This window comes from Manis javanica, chromosome 2, assembly GCF_040802235.1.
Source record: "Manis javanica isolate MJ-LG chromosome 2, MJ_LKY, whole genome shotgun sequence".
NCBI lineage: Eukaryota > Metazoa > Chordata > Mammalia > Pholidota > Manidae > Manis > Manis javanica.
In genome coordinates, this window is record NC_133157.1 from 106,154,483 (window position 1) to 106,170,615 (window position 16,133).

The following is a 16,133-nucleotide window of genomic DNA, read 5'->3' on the forward strand; positions in this document are numbered from 1 at the left end:
TACTCCCGGTAATGTTTGGCAGAGGTTGGGTGCTGTCTGGCAAGGGTGCTGGGGGCAGGGTTCCAGCAGTGGGTGGGAAACTGGGCAGAATGCCCTATGTATGGGCCTGAGCTATGGGCTTCCATTTTGAGGTACTCATGTGACCCCAGAGAAGAAGAGTGCTCGAGAACCTCTAGAAGACACCAAGAATTCATCTCCCCACAGGTGGGCCAAAGGTTATCTAAAGTGTAGGTCTCTACATAGGATCAAATCTAACATCTGAGTTCAGCAGCACCTTATCAAGCACACTCATCCCCAGCGCTCCCTTAAACTCTCAGTTTAGGGACTATGGGGTGGGAACTGGGGGCAGGAAAAGCAGGAAGCAAGAAACAGGCAGCAGGCCTAAGGACCAAATTTCTTCCAGAACCAAGAAGACTGATGAGCAGTTTGGGATATTTGAGGTCAACTTCAAGGGGGCAGAAGTTCAGCTTTCCTATGGAGTGTGTCTCCTCATCCCCTCCTGTATATATTCCCAGCCCCAGGCAAAAAGAGAGTCAGGGTTAAAAGATTCTTATTTGAAGAAAAAAGAATGCACATACAAAAAAATAAAACACACACGTGCACATTAAGACAACACTGAAAGGGGACAATAAAGTGTTAAAAGTGACTTTTTGGTTGTGAGTTTATAGGTAATTTTGGTATATGGATCTTTGTATGGATTGCCTATGTTTCCTTCAATGAACATTGTGACTATTATTTAAAAAGCAACAACATTTGTAGATACAAATTCTTATTTAGATCTTATTTAGATGCAGGCCTGGTATGGTAACTCAAGACCAGATTAAATAATTCTGGGAAATAGGGTTCTGGTTTCTTCACCAGTGCCATAAGGCAGAAGCAATACAATGATGCAATTTAGCACTCAATACACTACATTGCTGAAGAGAGCCTAAACACACTCGAGGGCATATTAGCTCCAAGTATAATGGAGTCTTCAGTGATAGAAAATCCCTTCTTTGCTTGGGGCTCCATTTCTTCTTGGATCCTTCTCTCTTCAGGCAGTTCTAGCCTTCTGTTTTCCTGCAACAGCTATGTGTAACCTTAGGAGATGTTGGGAACAGTCATTCTACTTTATTCTTGCTGCAGCAGCCTAGTCTAGATTCTCTGACTCCCTGCCTGAACTATTCCAAGAATCTATTCTCCATTCCCTGCCTCCATTCCCTCCTTCCCACACTGCCAAAACCAGAGTTTCTGTCATGTGATTCCATGTTGCCTGGCGAATCAACACCTCCATCTGAAATTCAAGAGAAGATGCTCTTCAGTGGGGGCACTGATTTTCAGTCAAGCTGTTGCTAACACGAGTAACATTTAAGAGAGATTCAGGGAAATGACAAGCAGGAATTTATTTAAAAACATGTAATGATTCTCCCAAGCAACCACAAATAGGCCAATGTTGATTTATATGGTCTCATTTCAGCCACACTGTCTTCCAGAACAGGCTCTATGGTCCATAGTAGAGATTTTATCTTTTACCTCCTTTGAATACTCTGCTTCATTTATTGCAAAGCTGAGCATGGAGTAGTTTATCAATTCTTATTGACACAGCACAGGCATGGTGGCTGAAGGATTTCTGCCCCTCTATTAATGGCACACCTCCTAAATAACAATTACTGCTCTTGGAGATGATTGAAAGGTTCACGCCTACCATGGAACGTGGACCAAGGATCTTTCTGGGAAGAGGGAACCGATTTGTAAAGGCCTGAGGAAGGCAAATTCCAGAATTACACATTTTGACTCAAATCATCTGCACATATCTTCCCATGGAGTCAGCGGCATGTGTCCCTTGCACAGTATGTCTGCCTCGTTCCACAATCAGCCCATGAGAACACTTACTGGGTGCCTGTTACCTGCCAGCCCCTGGTTAGGTAAAGTGGATCCCAGGATGAGCAAGGTAAGGGTCTTGCCCTCAAATAGTACAAATCTAATGAGCACTGATACAAGTAAGAGCAACTATGACACAATATGACAATTGCCTTACAGAATGTGGATTTATACAAAGGGCTCCAGCCACAAGAGGGAGCAGGAGAAAGTTTCAAAGGAGAGAAAACATTTGAATTGGACTTTGAATCACGAATAAGACCAAATCAATACAGATGGGAGGGAAGAGCATTAGAGGCAGAGGGAATGGCACAGAGGAATGATAAGCAAGTTATATGTAGAGAAAGACACAGCTGCCAGGTAGCTGGAGCAGATAGTGAGGTAGAGCTGAGGGGCTGGCCCCAGGAGCTATGGGGCAGGCTGGAGGATGCAGGTGGTGGAGCGCTGGGGGCATGGGAGAAAGGAGGCTTCCTCTCTTGGCTCCTTCTTTCAGGTCATTTTCCTGCAGCCGTGGTGACTGGGCTCCCTCCCTCCATGATGTGAGTCACCACCTGTCTTCTCTACCCAGGCCTGAGGGCCTGCTGGAGGTTAGTGCTCTGACTAACACATTCCTTCCCTTTATACACAAGTGTCAACAATTAGCAACTGATGAGGTCAGGTCCACTGTGTCACCAGCTGCCAGGGAGCTAGCGCCAGACATGCCATCAACTCCCCAACCTCGTCCACAGACAGGTTCCTGCCTCAGGAAACAGGACAACACACTCAGGAGGGATGCATAAAGAGGAAAAATTGAGGGAAAAAAACTGCAAGAGGCTGACCTGAGGCTTCCCAGTCAGGGAGTGGCTGTGGAAGGCCCAAGGTTTCCCTCAAACATTTTACAACATTCTATTAAAAAAAACAAAAAAACAGGTTTAGTTACTTTTTCTGTCCTTTCATGAAGGAATGTTGGTGGGAATGTGAGGGAAGAGCAAAAAGCCTCATTTGATCAAAAGGAGAAGGACTGGGTATGCAGGATTAGTTTCATTTGCAAGCAGGGAAGGAATTTCTCAAATAATGTTTGTGAGATTCCTTCTATACAAAAATATGTCAGCCAGGAGCCCTCAGAGCTGTTGGAATTGCAGATATCCTGTCCTTTGGGTGTGTAAAAGTGACCTGTGAGCTGCAGTGAACTTGTGGCAGTTATTGCTATGCTAACTAGTGGTAGTTATTGTTACGTGACCTGCGGCAGTTTCTGTTTTATTTTTCCTCTGTGAGAGGAAATGTGTCCCTTGCACAGTATGTCTGCTAGGGAGTAGATCTCTTGGTATTTCACCCTTTGCCAGTGTTTTACTTAGCAACCATTCACTGGTTGACTACCATGTGCCAGGCACTGCTCAAGATATGGAAACATAGCAATGAATAGCTAGTTTATGATCCAGGTGTGTGAATTCATTTAACCACGTTTTATACTGACTTTCTCATCCTGTGGAGATGGGGAAGGAGGCAGAGAAGAGTGTGCAGGCTGATGTCTTGGCAGTCAGAAGTCACTGGCACCGCATGTCTGGAGAGGGAAGCCTGCAGGTAGGACAGAGTTGAGGGAAAGGCTTGTTGGAGGACCTGAAAAGAAACTAGTTGATTTTAACATCTTGTTAGAAGCTCATCTCAACCATAGCCAGGACTTGGAAAAAGACCTAGCTAGCCACTCAGGTCCTTCCACCCAAAGGAAAGTTCACCCAAAGCTTATAGATTAGCAAAGCTTTTCTCTCTCCTCCCCTGTTCTCTGTGAAATAAGAAACGTGTGGGGAACACAAAACTCAGCCTGATGGGGAGGTACAGAGAGCTAATTCCTGCTGAGAAGGTTCTACCTTCTCGCTGCAGAGCTCATATAGAGGGTGCCAAAGGACGCAGGAACCACCTCCACAGGGGAAGGTGGCTGGAGGAGAGCTGTAGGATGAGGAGCCCTCAAGTTGCCCTTGGTGCTGACCCGTGAGAAGGTTTACTTTCCTCACCTGGATGTGTCTGCCAACTACCAACCCAGCAGCTGCAAAAGGGCAGATTTCAGAGCTCAGAGCCTTCTGCATATTTCTAGCACCTGTGAACTTCCCAGGGCGCTTGGTTACCATGGAGCATGAAGACAGAGGTTTCTGGAGATGGCTCCCAGGTAACACGGACATTGTGGAGCACAAAGATATGGCATCTGGGCAGCCAGCCCACCAGGGGGCCTGTGTAACCTTCTTTCATCACATTGAAAGAAACATGAGGGTTTGATCTCATTCCAGGACATGCTAAACCCGGCGGGATGCTTTCTTCTCTGCCAACAGAGGAAACAACCTACCATTCAGCTCAAGCTCAACCACCATTCAAACTTTATGACTTAAGACGGCAAGAGTTAGGAAAGTTCCTTCTGGGAAAATGGCACATTTTTGGTGTGGCAAGTATGCACACGGGGAGTACATAGTAGTGGTAGGGTCAATGTGGGGGAGTACGCAGTGGCAGGGGGTCAAATGTGGGGGAGTACACGGTGGTGGGGGCATTGATGGCTTTTTCAGTCCATTCAGTACTTTCAAATGTAATTATTCCTCACTAAACTTTACTTGCTTGCTGAGAATGAGAACTGTATTTCTGCGGATGGTCTATTTGAGACGTTAGAGCAGCCTGGGCCGATTTCTGGTAGAGGTAGATTCTCTTACTTGTCAGAGTGTGTGTTGAGGGTAGAGCCCAGTGTTCCTCAGCAGATTCTTTTCAAGCATAGCCAGATTTCCGGGGAGCCTGCCACCCAGTCTGTTGGCAGAATACATTTTTAGATTCTGAATCACCTTAGGTTCTTGTCTTGGTATCACTTTGGATTAAACACAACAGCATTCTAGTATGTTGGCTTCTCCTTGTACAGACAGGTTGGTTTCTCAGCCACCCTATCTTCAGGAAGCAGAGCAGCCTAGGCAGATAAAAGGGTTGCATATATTAGACGCCTACTCACCAGGTATTGGTAATACAGTTTTATCATTTCCAGTTCTACAAAACTCACACAAGGCTGCCCCAGGCGAAATGGTGAAACAGGCTCAGTTCATCCAGGATTTTTTCTGTCTCTTCTTTCATCAACACTAGCTGGCATGTCCTTCCATTCCCATTAAAATGGAGTTGCATGCAGTAAGTGTTCATTGACATTTATTTTGCCCAGTGGCATTGCCAGGCCCTGGTCTAGGCCCTAGAGTTACAACAGCGAACAAGGCTCCTCCCTCATGGAGGGGTAGAAAGGTGCCATGATATTTTCTATATACATATTTCTTTATAGATGTACAGATACCGTGTATAAAGATACATAGTATCAAATGATTCTGAGAAAATCAGGACAAAAATACCAATCAAGTGTCTTCTTAAACAGAAAAAAAGTTACGAAGGGGAAGATGGCAGTCTAAACCATGGAGGGGATAGTACAGGTCTCTCGGAGCAGTGGGTTTGTATATGAGCCTCGGTGGTCCCTACCGCCTCCCCCGCCCCACACACCCCCAAGCCCAGCCTGCCAGCCATGGCTCACTTTCCTGTTGGCTGCCTTCTGTGTCACTTAGTAGTTCCCTCCTTTCTCATTAGGATGGGATTAGCTCTAAGGTGAGAACCAGTGCATGCTCTATTTCAAACTGAACAATAGAGGACAGGTTGAGGAGCTGGCAATATCCTGTGTATAATTAGCAAACACTGGTTACACTTTTCCAACTCTAGATTTACATTTATAATGTACTCTTTATGAGAACTACTTAATAATGATGTCTGATGAAATTCTATCTTTCAAGGCCCTCCTCAAATCCCTGATTTCCCCCAAATGTATGTTAATCTTTCCCCAGCTCTCATGACATGTTGCTAGTTCCTCTATAGCAATTTGCACAACAGGCTCTGCACCACAATTGTGCCTGTGTGTGTGCCTTCTCTACCCATTGCACTGGACACTGCTGGGGGATAAGGCAAGTGTTGTCTGTATAGCCTTTAGCACCCGGCACTTCAGTGACAGAATTGCATCACAAATGTACTTCTCTTTGCAGAGCACAGGCTTTCATTTCAGACAGACTTGGATTCAAATTCTGACTCCATCTCTTCTTAACAAGGTGAACTCAGGCTAGCTGATTAACTGCCCTCAGCCTCAGTTTTCATCATTTGTAAAATGGAGATAACAATATTCATCTTGAAGGAGTCTAAAGACAGTGCCAGGAATATGATAGTTAACACGTACTGTATGACCCACATTATAATAACAAGGACACAACACTTCTCTGTATAAACAGCATAATAAAACTGATGCCAACAGAAAACTACTATTCAATGAGAATTTCCAGAGTCTTCCTCACACCTGATGTGCTGGAGGAGCTTTAGGTGGTGGCTCAAATATCTCTACTAGAAAATGAGAAGGTTGGTGGCCCTGCAAGAAAAGAGATGAATCCTAATACTCTGAGATGTCCTCCATGTACATAAGGGCAGCTGAAAGACACATAACAATGCTTCACTGTGTCCTTTAACCAGCTGCTCAAAAAGGAATATAATAAATCTACCCCCCCAAAAAAATGGAAACAATTTTTTGATCATTGATATTTCTGTGGAATCTTCTGAGTGTTAAAGGTATCACACTTCAACTTAGATGAAATCTAGAGTCATCTCAATGAAAGCTCTTTTTTGGCCAATTTATTTGCTCAATGAAGTTTATGTCTGTGGAGAGAAATTCTACTAAATAGGAGCAATTTAAGCACATTCTGGAAGTGTAGACCTTTCTGACAATATTAAGTTAAAAACTCTAGGCCTAAGCTGGGAAGGGGGCAAAAAAGTGGTAAAAAAAGGTGTAACTACTAAAAATCAGGACCATTGTAGGATACGGCATCTAAGGTGAATTTCTTCTCCCTACTCAGCTTTTGTACAGGGACAAATTGATTTAAAATAAATAAGAAAGGTGGCATTTAAATTGAAAAGAAGTTACAAGAGGGCAGGGAGAAGGAATGAGAAGAAAAGGCTGCCATTGATTCTTGGGGGTTTTGATGGGTGACGATGGCAGTGACATGGTAGGGTATTTTAACAGAAAAACCACTAGACTTGAAATAGAAAGATCCAGGTAAGAGTTCTGGTTCCTTCACTTGATAAGCTGAGAGATCTTGAGATATTTACTCATCTCTCAGGACCTCTGTTTCATCAAGCTCAAAAATGGAGATATAAACATATCCCCTACCTCATAGGGATGTTGGGGAATTATGTGAGCTGAGAAATACAGGCATTTGTAAATAAAATAGCACCATTCAGTTTAAAGTAATTATTTTGAACCCGACTGAGTTTTTAAATTATGCAATGAAATGAGCAAAATAGATCAAAATACTAACAACAGTATGTCATAATACTGTGCTTGGAGCAATAAGTTTGTATTTTTGTTTATGCTTCTGTTTATACTTTGCTATATTGCCAACTTCTCCACAATGAGCATGCATTACATTTGCAGAGTTTATAGTAGGTGGTGATAGGAGTGTGCCTTAGAGATTCATACCATGTAGTGAAAGTATAAGAATGCAGAAGAATGATTTACACTGGCATCAGGAGGAGGTTGTGGCTGGGAAAAGAGATGGAACCAAGAGGAACGAGTGCATCTCCAGCCATGTCAGTAAAGATTAAATTCTTCAGCTGAGTGACAGTCACACAAGTATTTTTTATTAGGATTTATGTATTTTTGTGTCTCAAATATTTCATTATAATTTTTAAAACAAAATATCAGTACTGGATACAAAGGTTTATGTGCCAGGATGTTAATTGCAGGGCTATTTGCAGCAGTGAAAATATTTCAAACTGAGTGTCCAACAATAGAAAATTGGTTAAGAAAACTTTGGCTTAGTAGAAAAAAGCAATATAATATTGCTATTGTCCTATGACCCTTAAGTTACACAATTTCATTGAGCCAGCTGCTGCTGCATATGCCTGTTTAGAATGAAAGAGGACAGGAAATGGTGCCTCGTTGAAAATTTGATTCCTCTCATCAGTCAGCATAGTACATCTTCCCATAGCAGAAGAATATTTAATATTTGAACAGAAGATATGAAGAAGGAAAAAATTTTAAGGCCCAAATGAGGCCACCTACTATCATGATTACAAAGTTCAGCCTTTATCATACTTACCTCTTACCTTCCAGATGAGGCTTGACTGTTTCCTTTCTTCTACCAGATTGTTACATGAAGGGAACAGTTTCTCACTTGTTTCAGTAGGTTCCATGATGGAGATTATATAGTAATGGATCTTGCCAAGGATTTGATATTTCTGTCCACTGCCTTTTGCATATTGTATCCAAGAATTCAAAGGAATGTAGCTCTCAAGTCAATGATAAAAGACAACAGGCTTTCTGCTCCATTCTCAGGTGAGTAAGCTCTGATTTTGTAGCTCAATATAAATTCTTCCCATTTTTAAAAATAAAACAGGTTTTTATAAATGCACATGTTGCTGATGCAAATATGGCTACCAGGCTCTCAGTGTCATAACGGAATTACAGATTCATTTTAGAGGATCACCAGGATAGCAGAACCTGTATTTTGGATCTGCCATCAGTCCATTGAGACCCCTCCTTCTGCCCTGTTTGCTTCAACAACTGGTGATCTGTCCAGAACTTTCAGGGAAAGACCCAACAGAGCTTTGTGGGAATGTGAACATATATACTGTTTCATCCAGTATTTGCATTTCTAATTTTCTCTCAAATTGTCAAAATGTTTATTCTCCATTAATAAACCAGAAGCAAGAGGAGGAGGTATATTTCAGGGGTGGGAAGAACTATTAAACCTTTAAACCATTCATCCTTCCAGCAAGACTTGCCACTATGTTGTTTTATAGTTTTGTTTATATAAACTTCGTATAATGTTGTAGTGTTATGATTACCACAGTAAGTTGAGTTAATACATCCATCAACTCAGGAAACCAGGCTGTATATATGACCTCTTAGAAAGTACTGAATGCTTTCTCCTTCCTCCTCCCTTCCTATTTCCATTTCATCCCTTTTTGCTGTAACACTGGACATTTCCAAGTCAGTATGTATTTGCCTTTAAGATAAAAACTTGAAGTGTTACCCTTCCCCAAATCACAGGTGCCCACAGGACCACAGGAAGTCTAACACTTGGAAAAATTTGCAAGAAACCCTTGCTTCTCCTGGGTTTCCAGCATGTCATTCAGCCTTGGCCTGCTCACACCCCTTGAAGAGTTGTAAAAGCAGGGCTGTCATCAGCTGTCTCAAACCTTAGTTCACGAGTCTTATTTGGTTTTGCTGTTGGTTTGGGCCACGGCCTGTGCAGGACTCTGCTGCTCACCAGCATCTCCTGCTTGCTGTGAATCTTTCTCACTGGGGCCTGGGCCTGGGCTTCATTTGGCTTGAGTGTTCTTCCTCATGTAGTCCTAGGATTGGTGACTCACTGCTTGTTCCTTCATGTCTTGGAATGCTCAGATTCAGAATTTGGCTTGGCTTTCTGTAACTATTTAGATAATGTGCCCTTTTCATGTCTGTGAACATCCTGGTCTTGAACTCATATATCATCTGCAGGGCATGTGGAGAAAGAAGCTAGACTCCCAGTTGCGGTCATTTAATATGTCTTGGGCTGTCCCTATAACCTCAGGCTGACCTTTCTACCCTAGGTGTTTCTCATTTTCCTAATCAATAAAGAGCATGTAGGATATTCCGATTGTCTTTCTTCCTCTTCTTGCTAATATTCCTTGACTTACTTCTACCCTATGACCTCTGGTGTCATGGAAGAACCAGATGCAGATGTGGGAAACCTCCCTAATTTTTCCTGCAAACCTCTGCAGAGAGCTGGGGTGAAGCCATTTGTTCTGCCCATCCGAGGCACTGTCCTCTGGGGTGTAGAGGTGGGACTAAGGGAGGCACCCAATGACCTTGGAGAATGCTTCAGACATTGAATGTGAGGGACCACAGAGAAAAAAGGCAGAGACAACAACGTCAACAAAACTGTGACCAGGAGAATATTTGGTGGGAAATAAAATAAAGAGACAATCTAACTCAATTATATGTGCTTTCCTTTTGTACTGTGTGTCCATCAGGGAAACTGCTGGGACCATCTGTTAAATGTTTATTTTCATTGTTACTTCTGAGTGCCAAAAAAGCCTGTAATGGGAAGAAAGCCTTTAAGGAAAATAGCCTTTAAGATTATTGGTAAATGATCAAGAAAAGGAAAAGCCAGAAGCCAAATTCTGGCTGAAGTTCTGTCTTCCTTCTTATACCCAGGAAGTTCTAGAACAGATTAGTCTACTTTTTCAGGAAATTATTTCCTAGATCTGTGGGGGTTTTTTTTCTCATTATAGATACCACTCCATGGCAGACAGGACAGGGTACTTGGGAGGGACACGTTTTGCCATTTGTCCATACCTCTTTGGAAAAACAGAGGAAAAAGAGTAAAGCCAGGAGACACAACATTCTACTTTCTAGTTCTCCTGGAAAAATAGTTTGAGAAGGCTGAAGTCTTCAGCCAATATAAGGGACGAGAGTTTGTACAATTTAATTATTCATGCTTTCCCTGCCCAGAATTAGTTTGGATAATCAAATACTGAGTGACCCAGAAAGACTCAAAGATTGTGAAGTATTTTCCAGTGGCCTCATATGCTCCTGAGGTTCAATCCTGCTTGCTGACATCCAAGAATAGCTTCAACATGGAAAAAGTGAAAAAGAAGTAACTATCATCCCCGGACAAACCTTGAAAGTTGGTGTTTACATTGGATTAAATTTATAAAAGGAGAAATTGGGTTTTTTGTTCTCTGAAATACAAGAATTTGGATAGATAACACTTAGACTGCCAGCAGCTTTGGAGTCAAGCACGCTGAATCTTGCTACTGAAAACTAACTATTTGGTAGAAAGCAAAGTGAGTTTGCTGGTTGGACTCAAACATTAAATTAGCTTGCAAATGACAAAACCTCATTTTTTTTTCCTCCTAAGTAAGATAGCTTCTACTTAAATACTCTGAGATTACAGGACATCGAAACTAACGTATAGGACTAACTTCCAAGTATGGTAACTACTTAATCAAGGCCTTTGGGGACCTCAGTAAATAAACCCTATAGCTGGACTATAACAGAGCAGAGTCTGGTAAAAAGTCAATCTGTTTAAAGAAAGTTATAATGGGATTTCAATGTTTTATGGAACAAATTATTTTAGGTTCATCCTGTGGAAGGGCATGTTTTTGGAAAAAGCAAAGGATTGTTGTCCTTTATATGCACTATCCCACATCATTGTCGCAGCCCAATGAGGCAGGTATTTTTATCTTATGTTCTAGAAGGAAGATTTACTTTCCCGGAGTCTTCAAAGGGAACCAAATATCTAACAAGCTTTCTCAGGGCACATGTTTCTGTCTGGTCCTGATCATAATTATTACGTGATCTTGTAATGAGTCAAGTTACTTGTCTAAGCTTTCCATAAGCTTCCCAAGGACTAAGACTATGAATTTTTTTTCATAGCAAGTCTGAAAAAGGAACATGTTCATCCGAAGTGTGTGATTTTGAAGAATGATGAATTGACACTCAAAGATCAAGATTTAGCAATGTGTAGTGCCTGAAATCTTCAAGATAAAATTTATAGATTATCTAATAAATTTTTAATGATTGACATTTGTGCATCTTGAAGAACGTTTGGAGATGAATTTGTTACATATATGAAAAGCTAAGCAAAAGGAATATAACTGTGAAGTCCAAAAATAAAACAAAAACAAAAATTATATAATGTAACAGCTGTGGATAATACTTATAAAGTCATAATGTTGCAAACACTAATAGTGATGTATTCTAAAATGATACTATAGCTAGATCATGAGAATGGAAGGTAAGGGAGTGAGTGAGTACTGGGGCAGACAATGGGAGAACTAAATATTTATCTTTCATTCAAGAATGTCAGTGGATAATAGCTAAAGCTAAAATTCATAGTAGTTAAGTATGTTATTAAGAAATGAGGAGGAAAAATGCCAGCTGATTTGAAAGTGGTTACCTCTTGGGAGTGGGACTGGGAAGAAGTACATACAGGGCACTATTGACTCATTTTAGCTTTTAAGCTATTTGAATTTTAAAACTAGGTATATGTATAACTTTGTTTTTAAAAACACAATTTAAAAGTAATACAAGTTTCCATTGGTGGGAATGTAAAATGGTGCAGCTGCTATGGAAAACAGTATGGCAGTTCATCAAAATATGAACAATAGAATTATAATATGATCAAGCAACACCACTTCTGGATACACATTACAAAGAATTGAAAGCACGGCCTTGAAGAGATATTTGTACACCCACATTCATAACAGCATTACCTACAATAGCCAAAATGTGGAGGCAATCCAAATTTTGTGGAATATCAGTGGATGAATGGATAAACAAAACATGGTACAACATGGATGGAAACTCGAGGACACTATGCCAAGTGAAATAAGCCAGTCACAAAAAGACAAATACTGTATGATTTAACTTATATGAGGTACCTTGAGTAGTCAAACTCACAGGAACAGGAAGTAGAATGGTCCTTGCAGGAGATGGAAATGGGGAATTGCGTAATGGGTACAGAGTTTCAGTTTTGCAAGATGAACAGAGTTCTGGACATCAGTTGCAAAGTAGTATGACACTAACACTACTGAATTATACACTTAAAAATGGCCAACATGTACATGTTATGTGCATTTTATCACAATTAAAACAATAAAAAAAATACAAGGTTCTTGTTACCATTCCTAACTTAATGGATCATAACCTGAGGACGAACCTGGGGAATCATGTTTTTTAACAAGCAACAAGTTGATTCCAAATGGCATTATGGTTTGAAATATGCCATGGGGGTAAACCATCCGCTTTTTGAATGTATTAGACTGCCATTTGTATTAAGTCGGGAATCTAGCCTTTCTGATCAAGAGCACATATTCTCCGCTGAGTAATTAATTCCCATGTCGCTACAGAGCAGTTCAATTTAAATAGCAATTATTTATATAGCCATTTAATTCCAAAGAGGGCTTAGTTATTTATTGAGCCCAATGATGATTATTCTCCAGAGTGGTGCAAATTATATTATCTACCTCCTGCACAGAGAAACTGAGGCAAAAGAAGATCAGCTGCCCAGAAAAGACCCAATTAGAATAGAGAATATCTCTATTGTTTATTAACATTTAGTAATCACCACATTGTTTACTGAAGAAGAAATTCAAAGATAAATTCCCCTAAGAGCACACAATCAGTGTTAATTCCTCCTCACATATGGAAACCAAAATTTCCTCTTGCCAGCTAATCTCATCCCACCATGCACCTCCACTTCTAGTTACCTTTCTTTCCATAATTCCTAATTCTACAAACCTGTTTTTTTATTGCAATGTATCAATGTTATTTTACCAGAGACTGGCACTAACTAAAATTCAGCAAAAGGCAGTTCAATCCAATTTTGAGACTAGTGAAGGAAGACGTCCTTGACAAATGATTTTTTCCAGAACCCAAATTAAAATAAAACCTTATATTAATTTCAGGTCCTACTAGATGAGTCCCCATTTTACTGACTGAAGAGCAGATACCTTGGGTAACAGGTGATAATATTCAAGTTCTTTAAAGAACTAAAGAAAAATAAAAACTTCAAATTTTACACAAGAAACTTTTTTCCAAAATTCTGTCTATTCAATGAGAACATGAATGCTACAAACAAAATATTTTGAAAACACAGAAACAAAGTCTTTAATTCTAAAGAAAAAGTATACTGTAACATGATTGCAAATCTGGGACATTTGCTGTCCCGTATACTCCAAACAGTATTTTCTACACAGCTTCAAAAGAAAACCTATTGTTGGGGCATATAGTCATAAACTAAATTTTAACATTGCCATGAATACAAGCTGAAAGGGCAAGCTCCCAGATTCTATTTCAGTCAATTGGGACCCAGATCCTACCTCAGTCAATCAGGACCTGGATCCTATTTCACCCAATTGGAGCTTGGTCTCTCTCCTCTCCAGTCAGCGAAGAGCTCACCCACCACCCTTAGACCCTGCCAACTGACCAGAGTCATGACCTATCACCCCACCAACTACCCCTAGATCCAGCCAATAAGCCAGAGCCACGACCATCACCCCACCAACTGCCCTAGAACCCCATAAAACCTTTGTGGTATTGAAACTCGCTCTCTTTCTCTGGAATCTTGCCACTGTGTTAGTGTAGATGAGAGATTGAGCTCGAGCTAGCTCGAATAAAGGCTCTTTACTTTTGCATCGGTGTTGGCTCCTTGGTGGTCTTCTGGGATTCGCGACTTTGGGCACAACACAATCAAGCCTAGTTTAATTGGAAATAAAGTTATTGAGTGATTAAAACTTAATGTGTTAATATTTATACCTTAAAGAGTGCCAAGATGAATTTTTTTGTTGTTAAAAACTTTACTTCTAATGGTTCAGAATGGTTCCTGGAGGTGTTTTCTTATTTCAGCATTCCTCATGAGCTCTGGAATACCTGCCTAAAAGTTTCCACTTTGAAATATAGTAATAAAGCATTTGTTTAAACAAACCTCTCCAAAGATAGCATTAAACTGACTCATTTTAGAACTCATTCAATATGAGGATTTATTTGAAATAATTCATTATGGATTTAAGTTATTTAAAATTATAAAACTCTCCTGAGTCCTTGTAAATGAAATTTAATCTGCCTTTGGCCACTGCATTTTATAGGTTACTAAAATCCCAATAAAGTCTATGATGACTTCCTAACTTGTGCCACATCTGTACATGTAACTTCAGTGCAATGACTCAAGACAACTGTTATTATCACTTAGATGAAGAAAAGTCATAAGCATCCAGAGATAAGTTTAGAAATAGCTGAATTTATGAATGCACCATTCTATAGGAAACAAACTCAAATTTTTTATATGCTTTGGTCAAAATATTGCCAGTTAATCAGAGTTTTACTATATATTATGTGGATTTGGTTTCTTTGGTGACAAGTTGCTTTTCATGACATTGACAACTTTCTTGTCTTTGCTTTTTTGAATCAGAGGAGCCTATTCTAAGTTTGACCTTGAGGCAGCCTGTTTTTAAAGTTTCCAAAAGATAAAACTAATGATTTTGTGGTTGCAGTGTACAGATAGGGCAACACCTACTTCATATGTAGATTTTATTTACATTCCTGGATTGGGACAAAAACTGTATTATTTGCATTTCCAAAGATTGGATGTTCACATGAAAACAGCTTTTTCTAAAACTAACAGTAATTTGAATTGTAAAATATTTATAAATGGCTTAATTAAAAGAGTATTTGCCACATGATTGCTTTTGAAAATGAACTGCTATTAAAATTTAACAAAAACTCAACAGAACAATTCATCACCTTCTAAACTATATTTTGATGGAAACATATTTTACAATTCCCACTAATAATTTAAAAATTTTTTTCTCAGAAATCTCACAAGTTCACTATATGTATGTCATTGTAAAATAAGTTAAGATAGTGAAAGCTAGAAATTATAACCACAGCCTGAAAGTTGGTAACAATTTTTCATTTCATAAATCATATATTTTTATTTTAATGCCAAGATATGAGATATGGAATTTATTTTCACATATCATTATAAAGAATCACAAATGTTTGAAGTCCATATTCACTAGATTTCAACACAAATTTTACACAAGGGTATACCTACTGAATGCAAGAACAGATAAAAATTAGACAATCTAAATGTCCACTAACTGGTAAATGGGTAGATTGTGTTATTCATATAATATATTATTATGTAGTAATAAAAATCAATGAACTGTGGCTGCACTCATCTACATGGATAGATTTTAAAGTTTTTGAGCGAGAGAGCATGGAAGAATACATAGAGCATGAGTCTACTGACAAAATTCAAACAGAAGCAAAACAGTGTAAAACTACAAATACAAACGAGGCAACAATGAACAGATGACTTGTGGTTACTTCTGGAGGAAAATGAAATCCAAGAAGAGCCACAGAGGCTGTCAAAGGTATAAGTAATATTCTGCTCTTAGAGCAAGGAGGTGAGTACACGTGTATCCTTAAACTGTACATTTACTTTACCTGCTCTGGAGAAAATGAAAGTCGAGAAAGTGGAGACCATATACGTAGACAAATCTTTCTGAAGAGCCTTGATCTTGATTGGAGCAAAAAGACATGAGCAGATGGGGAAAAATGTGGATGTTGGGAGATGTTTGTTTTGCTCTTATGCTTTTTAAGATATGAATAGAGAGAGCATCTGAATGGCATAGAGAGATTCCATTAAATGGGAGAAACTGAAGAAACAGGAGAGAAGAAAACTGATGAGGCAAAGCATTTGAGTGCT

The 16,133-nt window shown here is 39.9% G+C and overlaps 1 long non-coding RNA gene across 2 annotated transcripts; it reads right to left on the minus strand.

The window, feature by feature from the left end:
* Positions 1-522: 522 nt before the first annotated feature.
* On the minus strand, positions 523-11,395 carry LOC108403875 (uncharacterized). 2 transcript variants are annotated; one of them, XR_012127962.1, is made up of 5 exons: positions 7,971-11,395; positions 4,653-4,771; positions 3,311-3,411; positions 2,676-2,742; positions 523-1,273 (listed from the first exon to the last, which is right to left on the minus strand). It is a non-coding gene; the product is annotated as an uncharacterized lncRNA (long non-coding RNA). The 2 variants fall into 2 exon arrangements; XR_012127961.1 differs by lacking the exon at positions 7,971-11,395 and having other exon boundaries at positions 4,653-5,170.
* Positions 11,396-16,133: the final 4,738 nt, after the last annotated feature.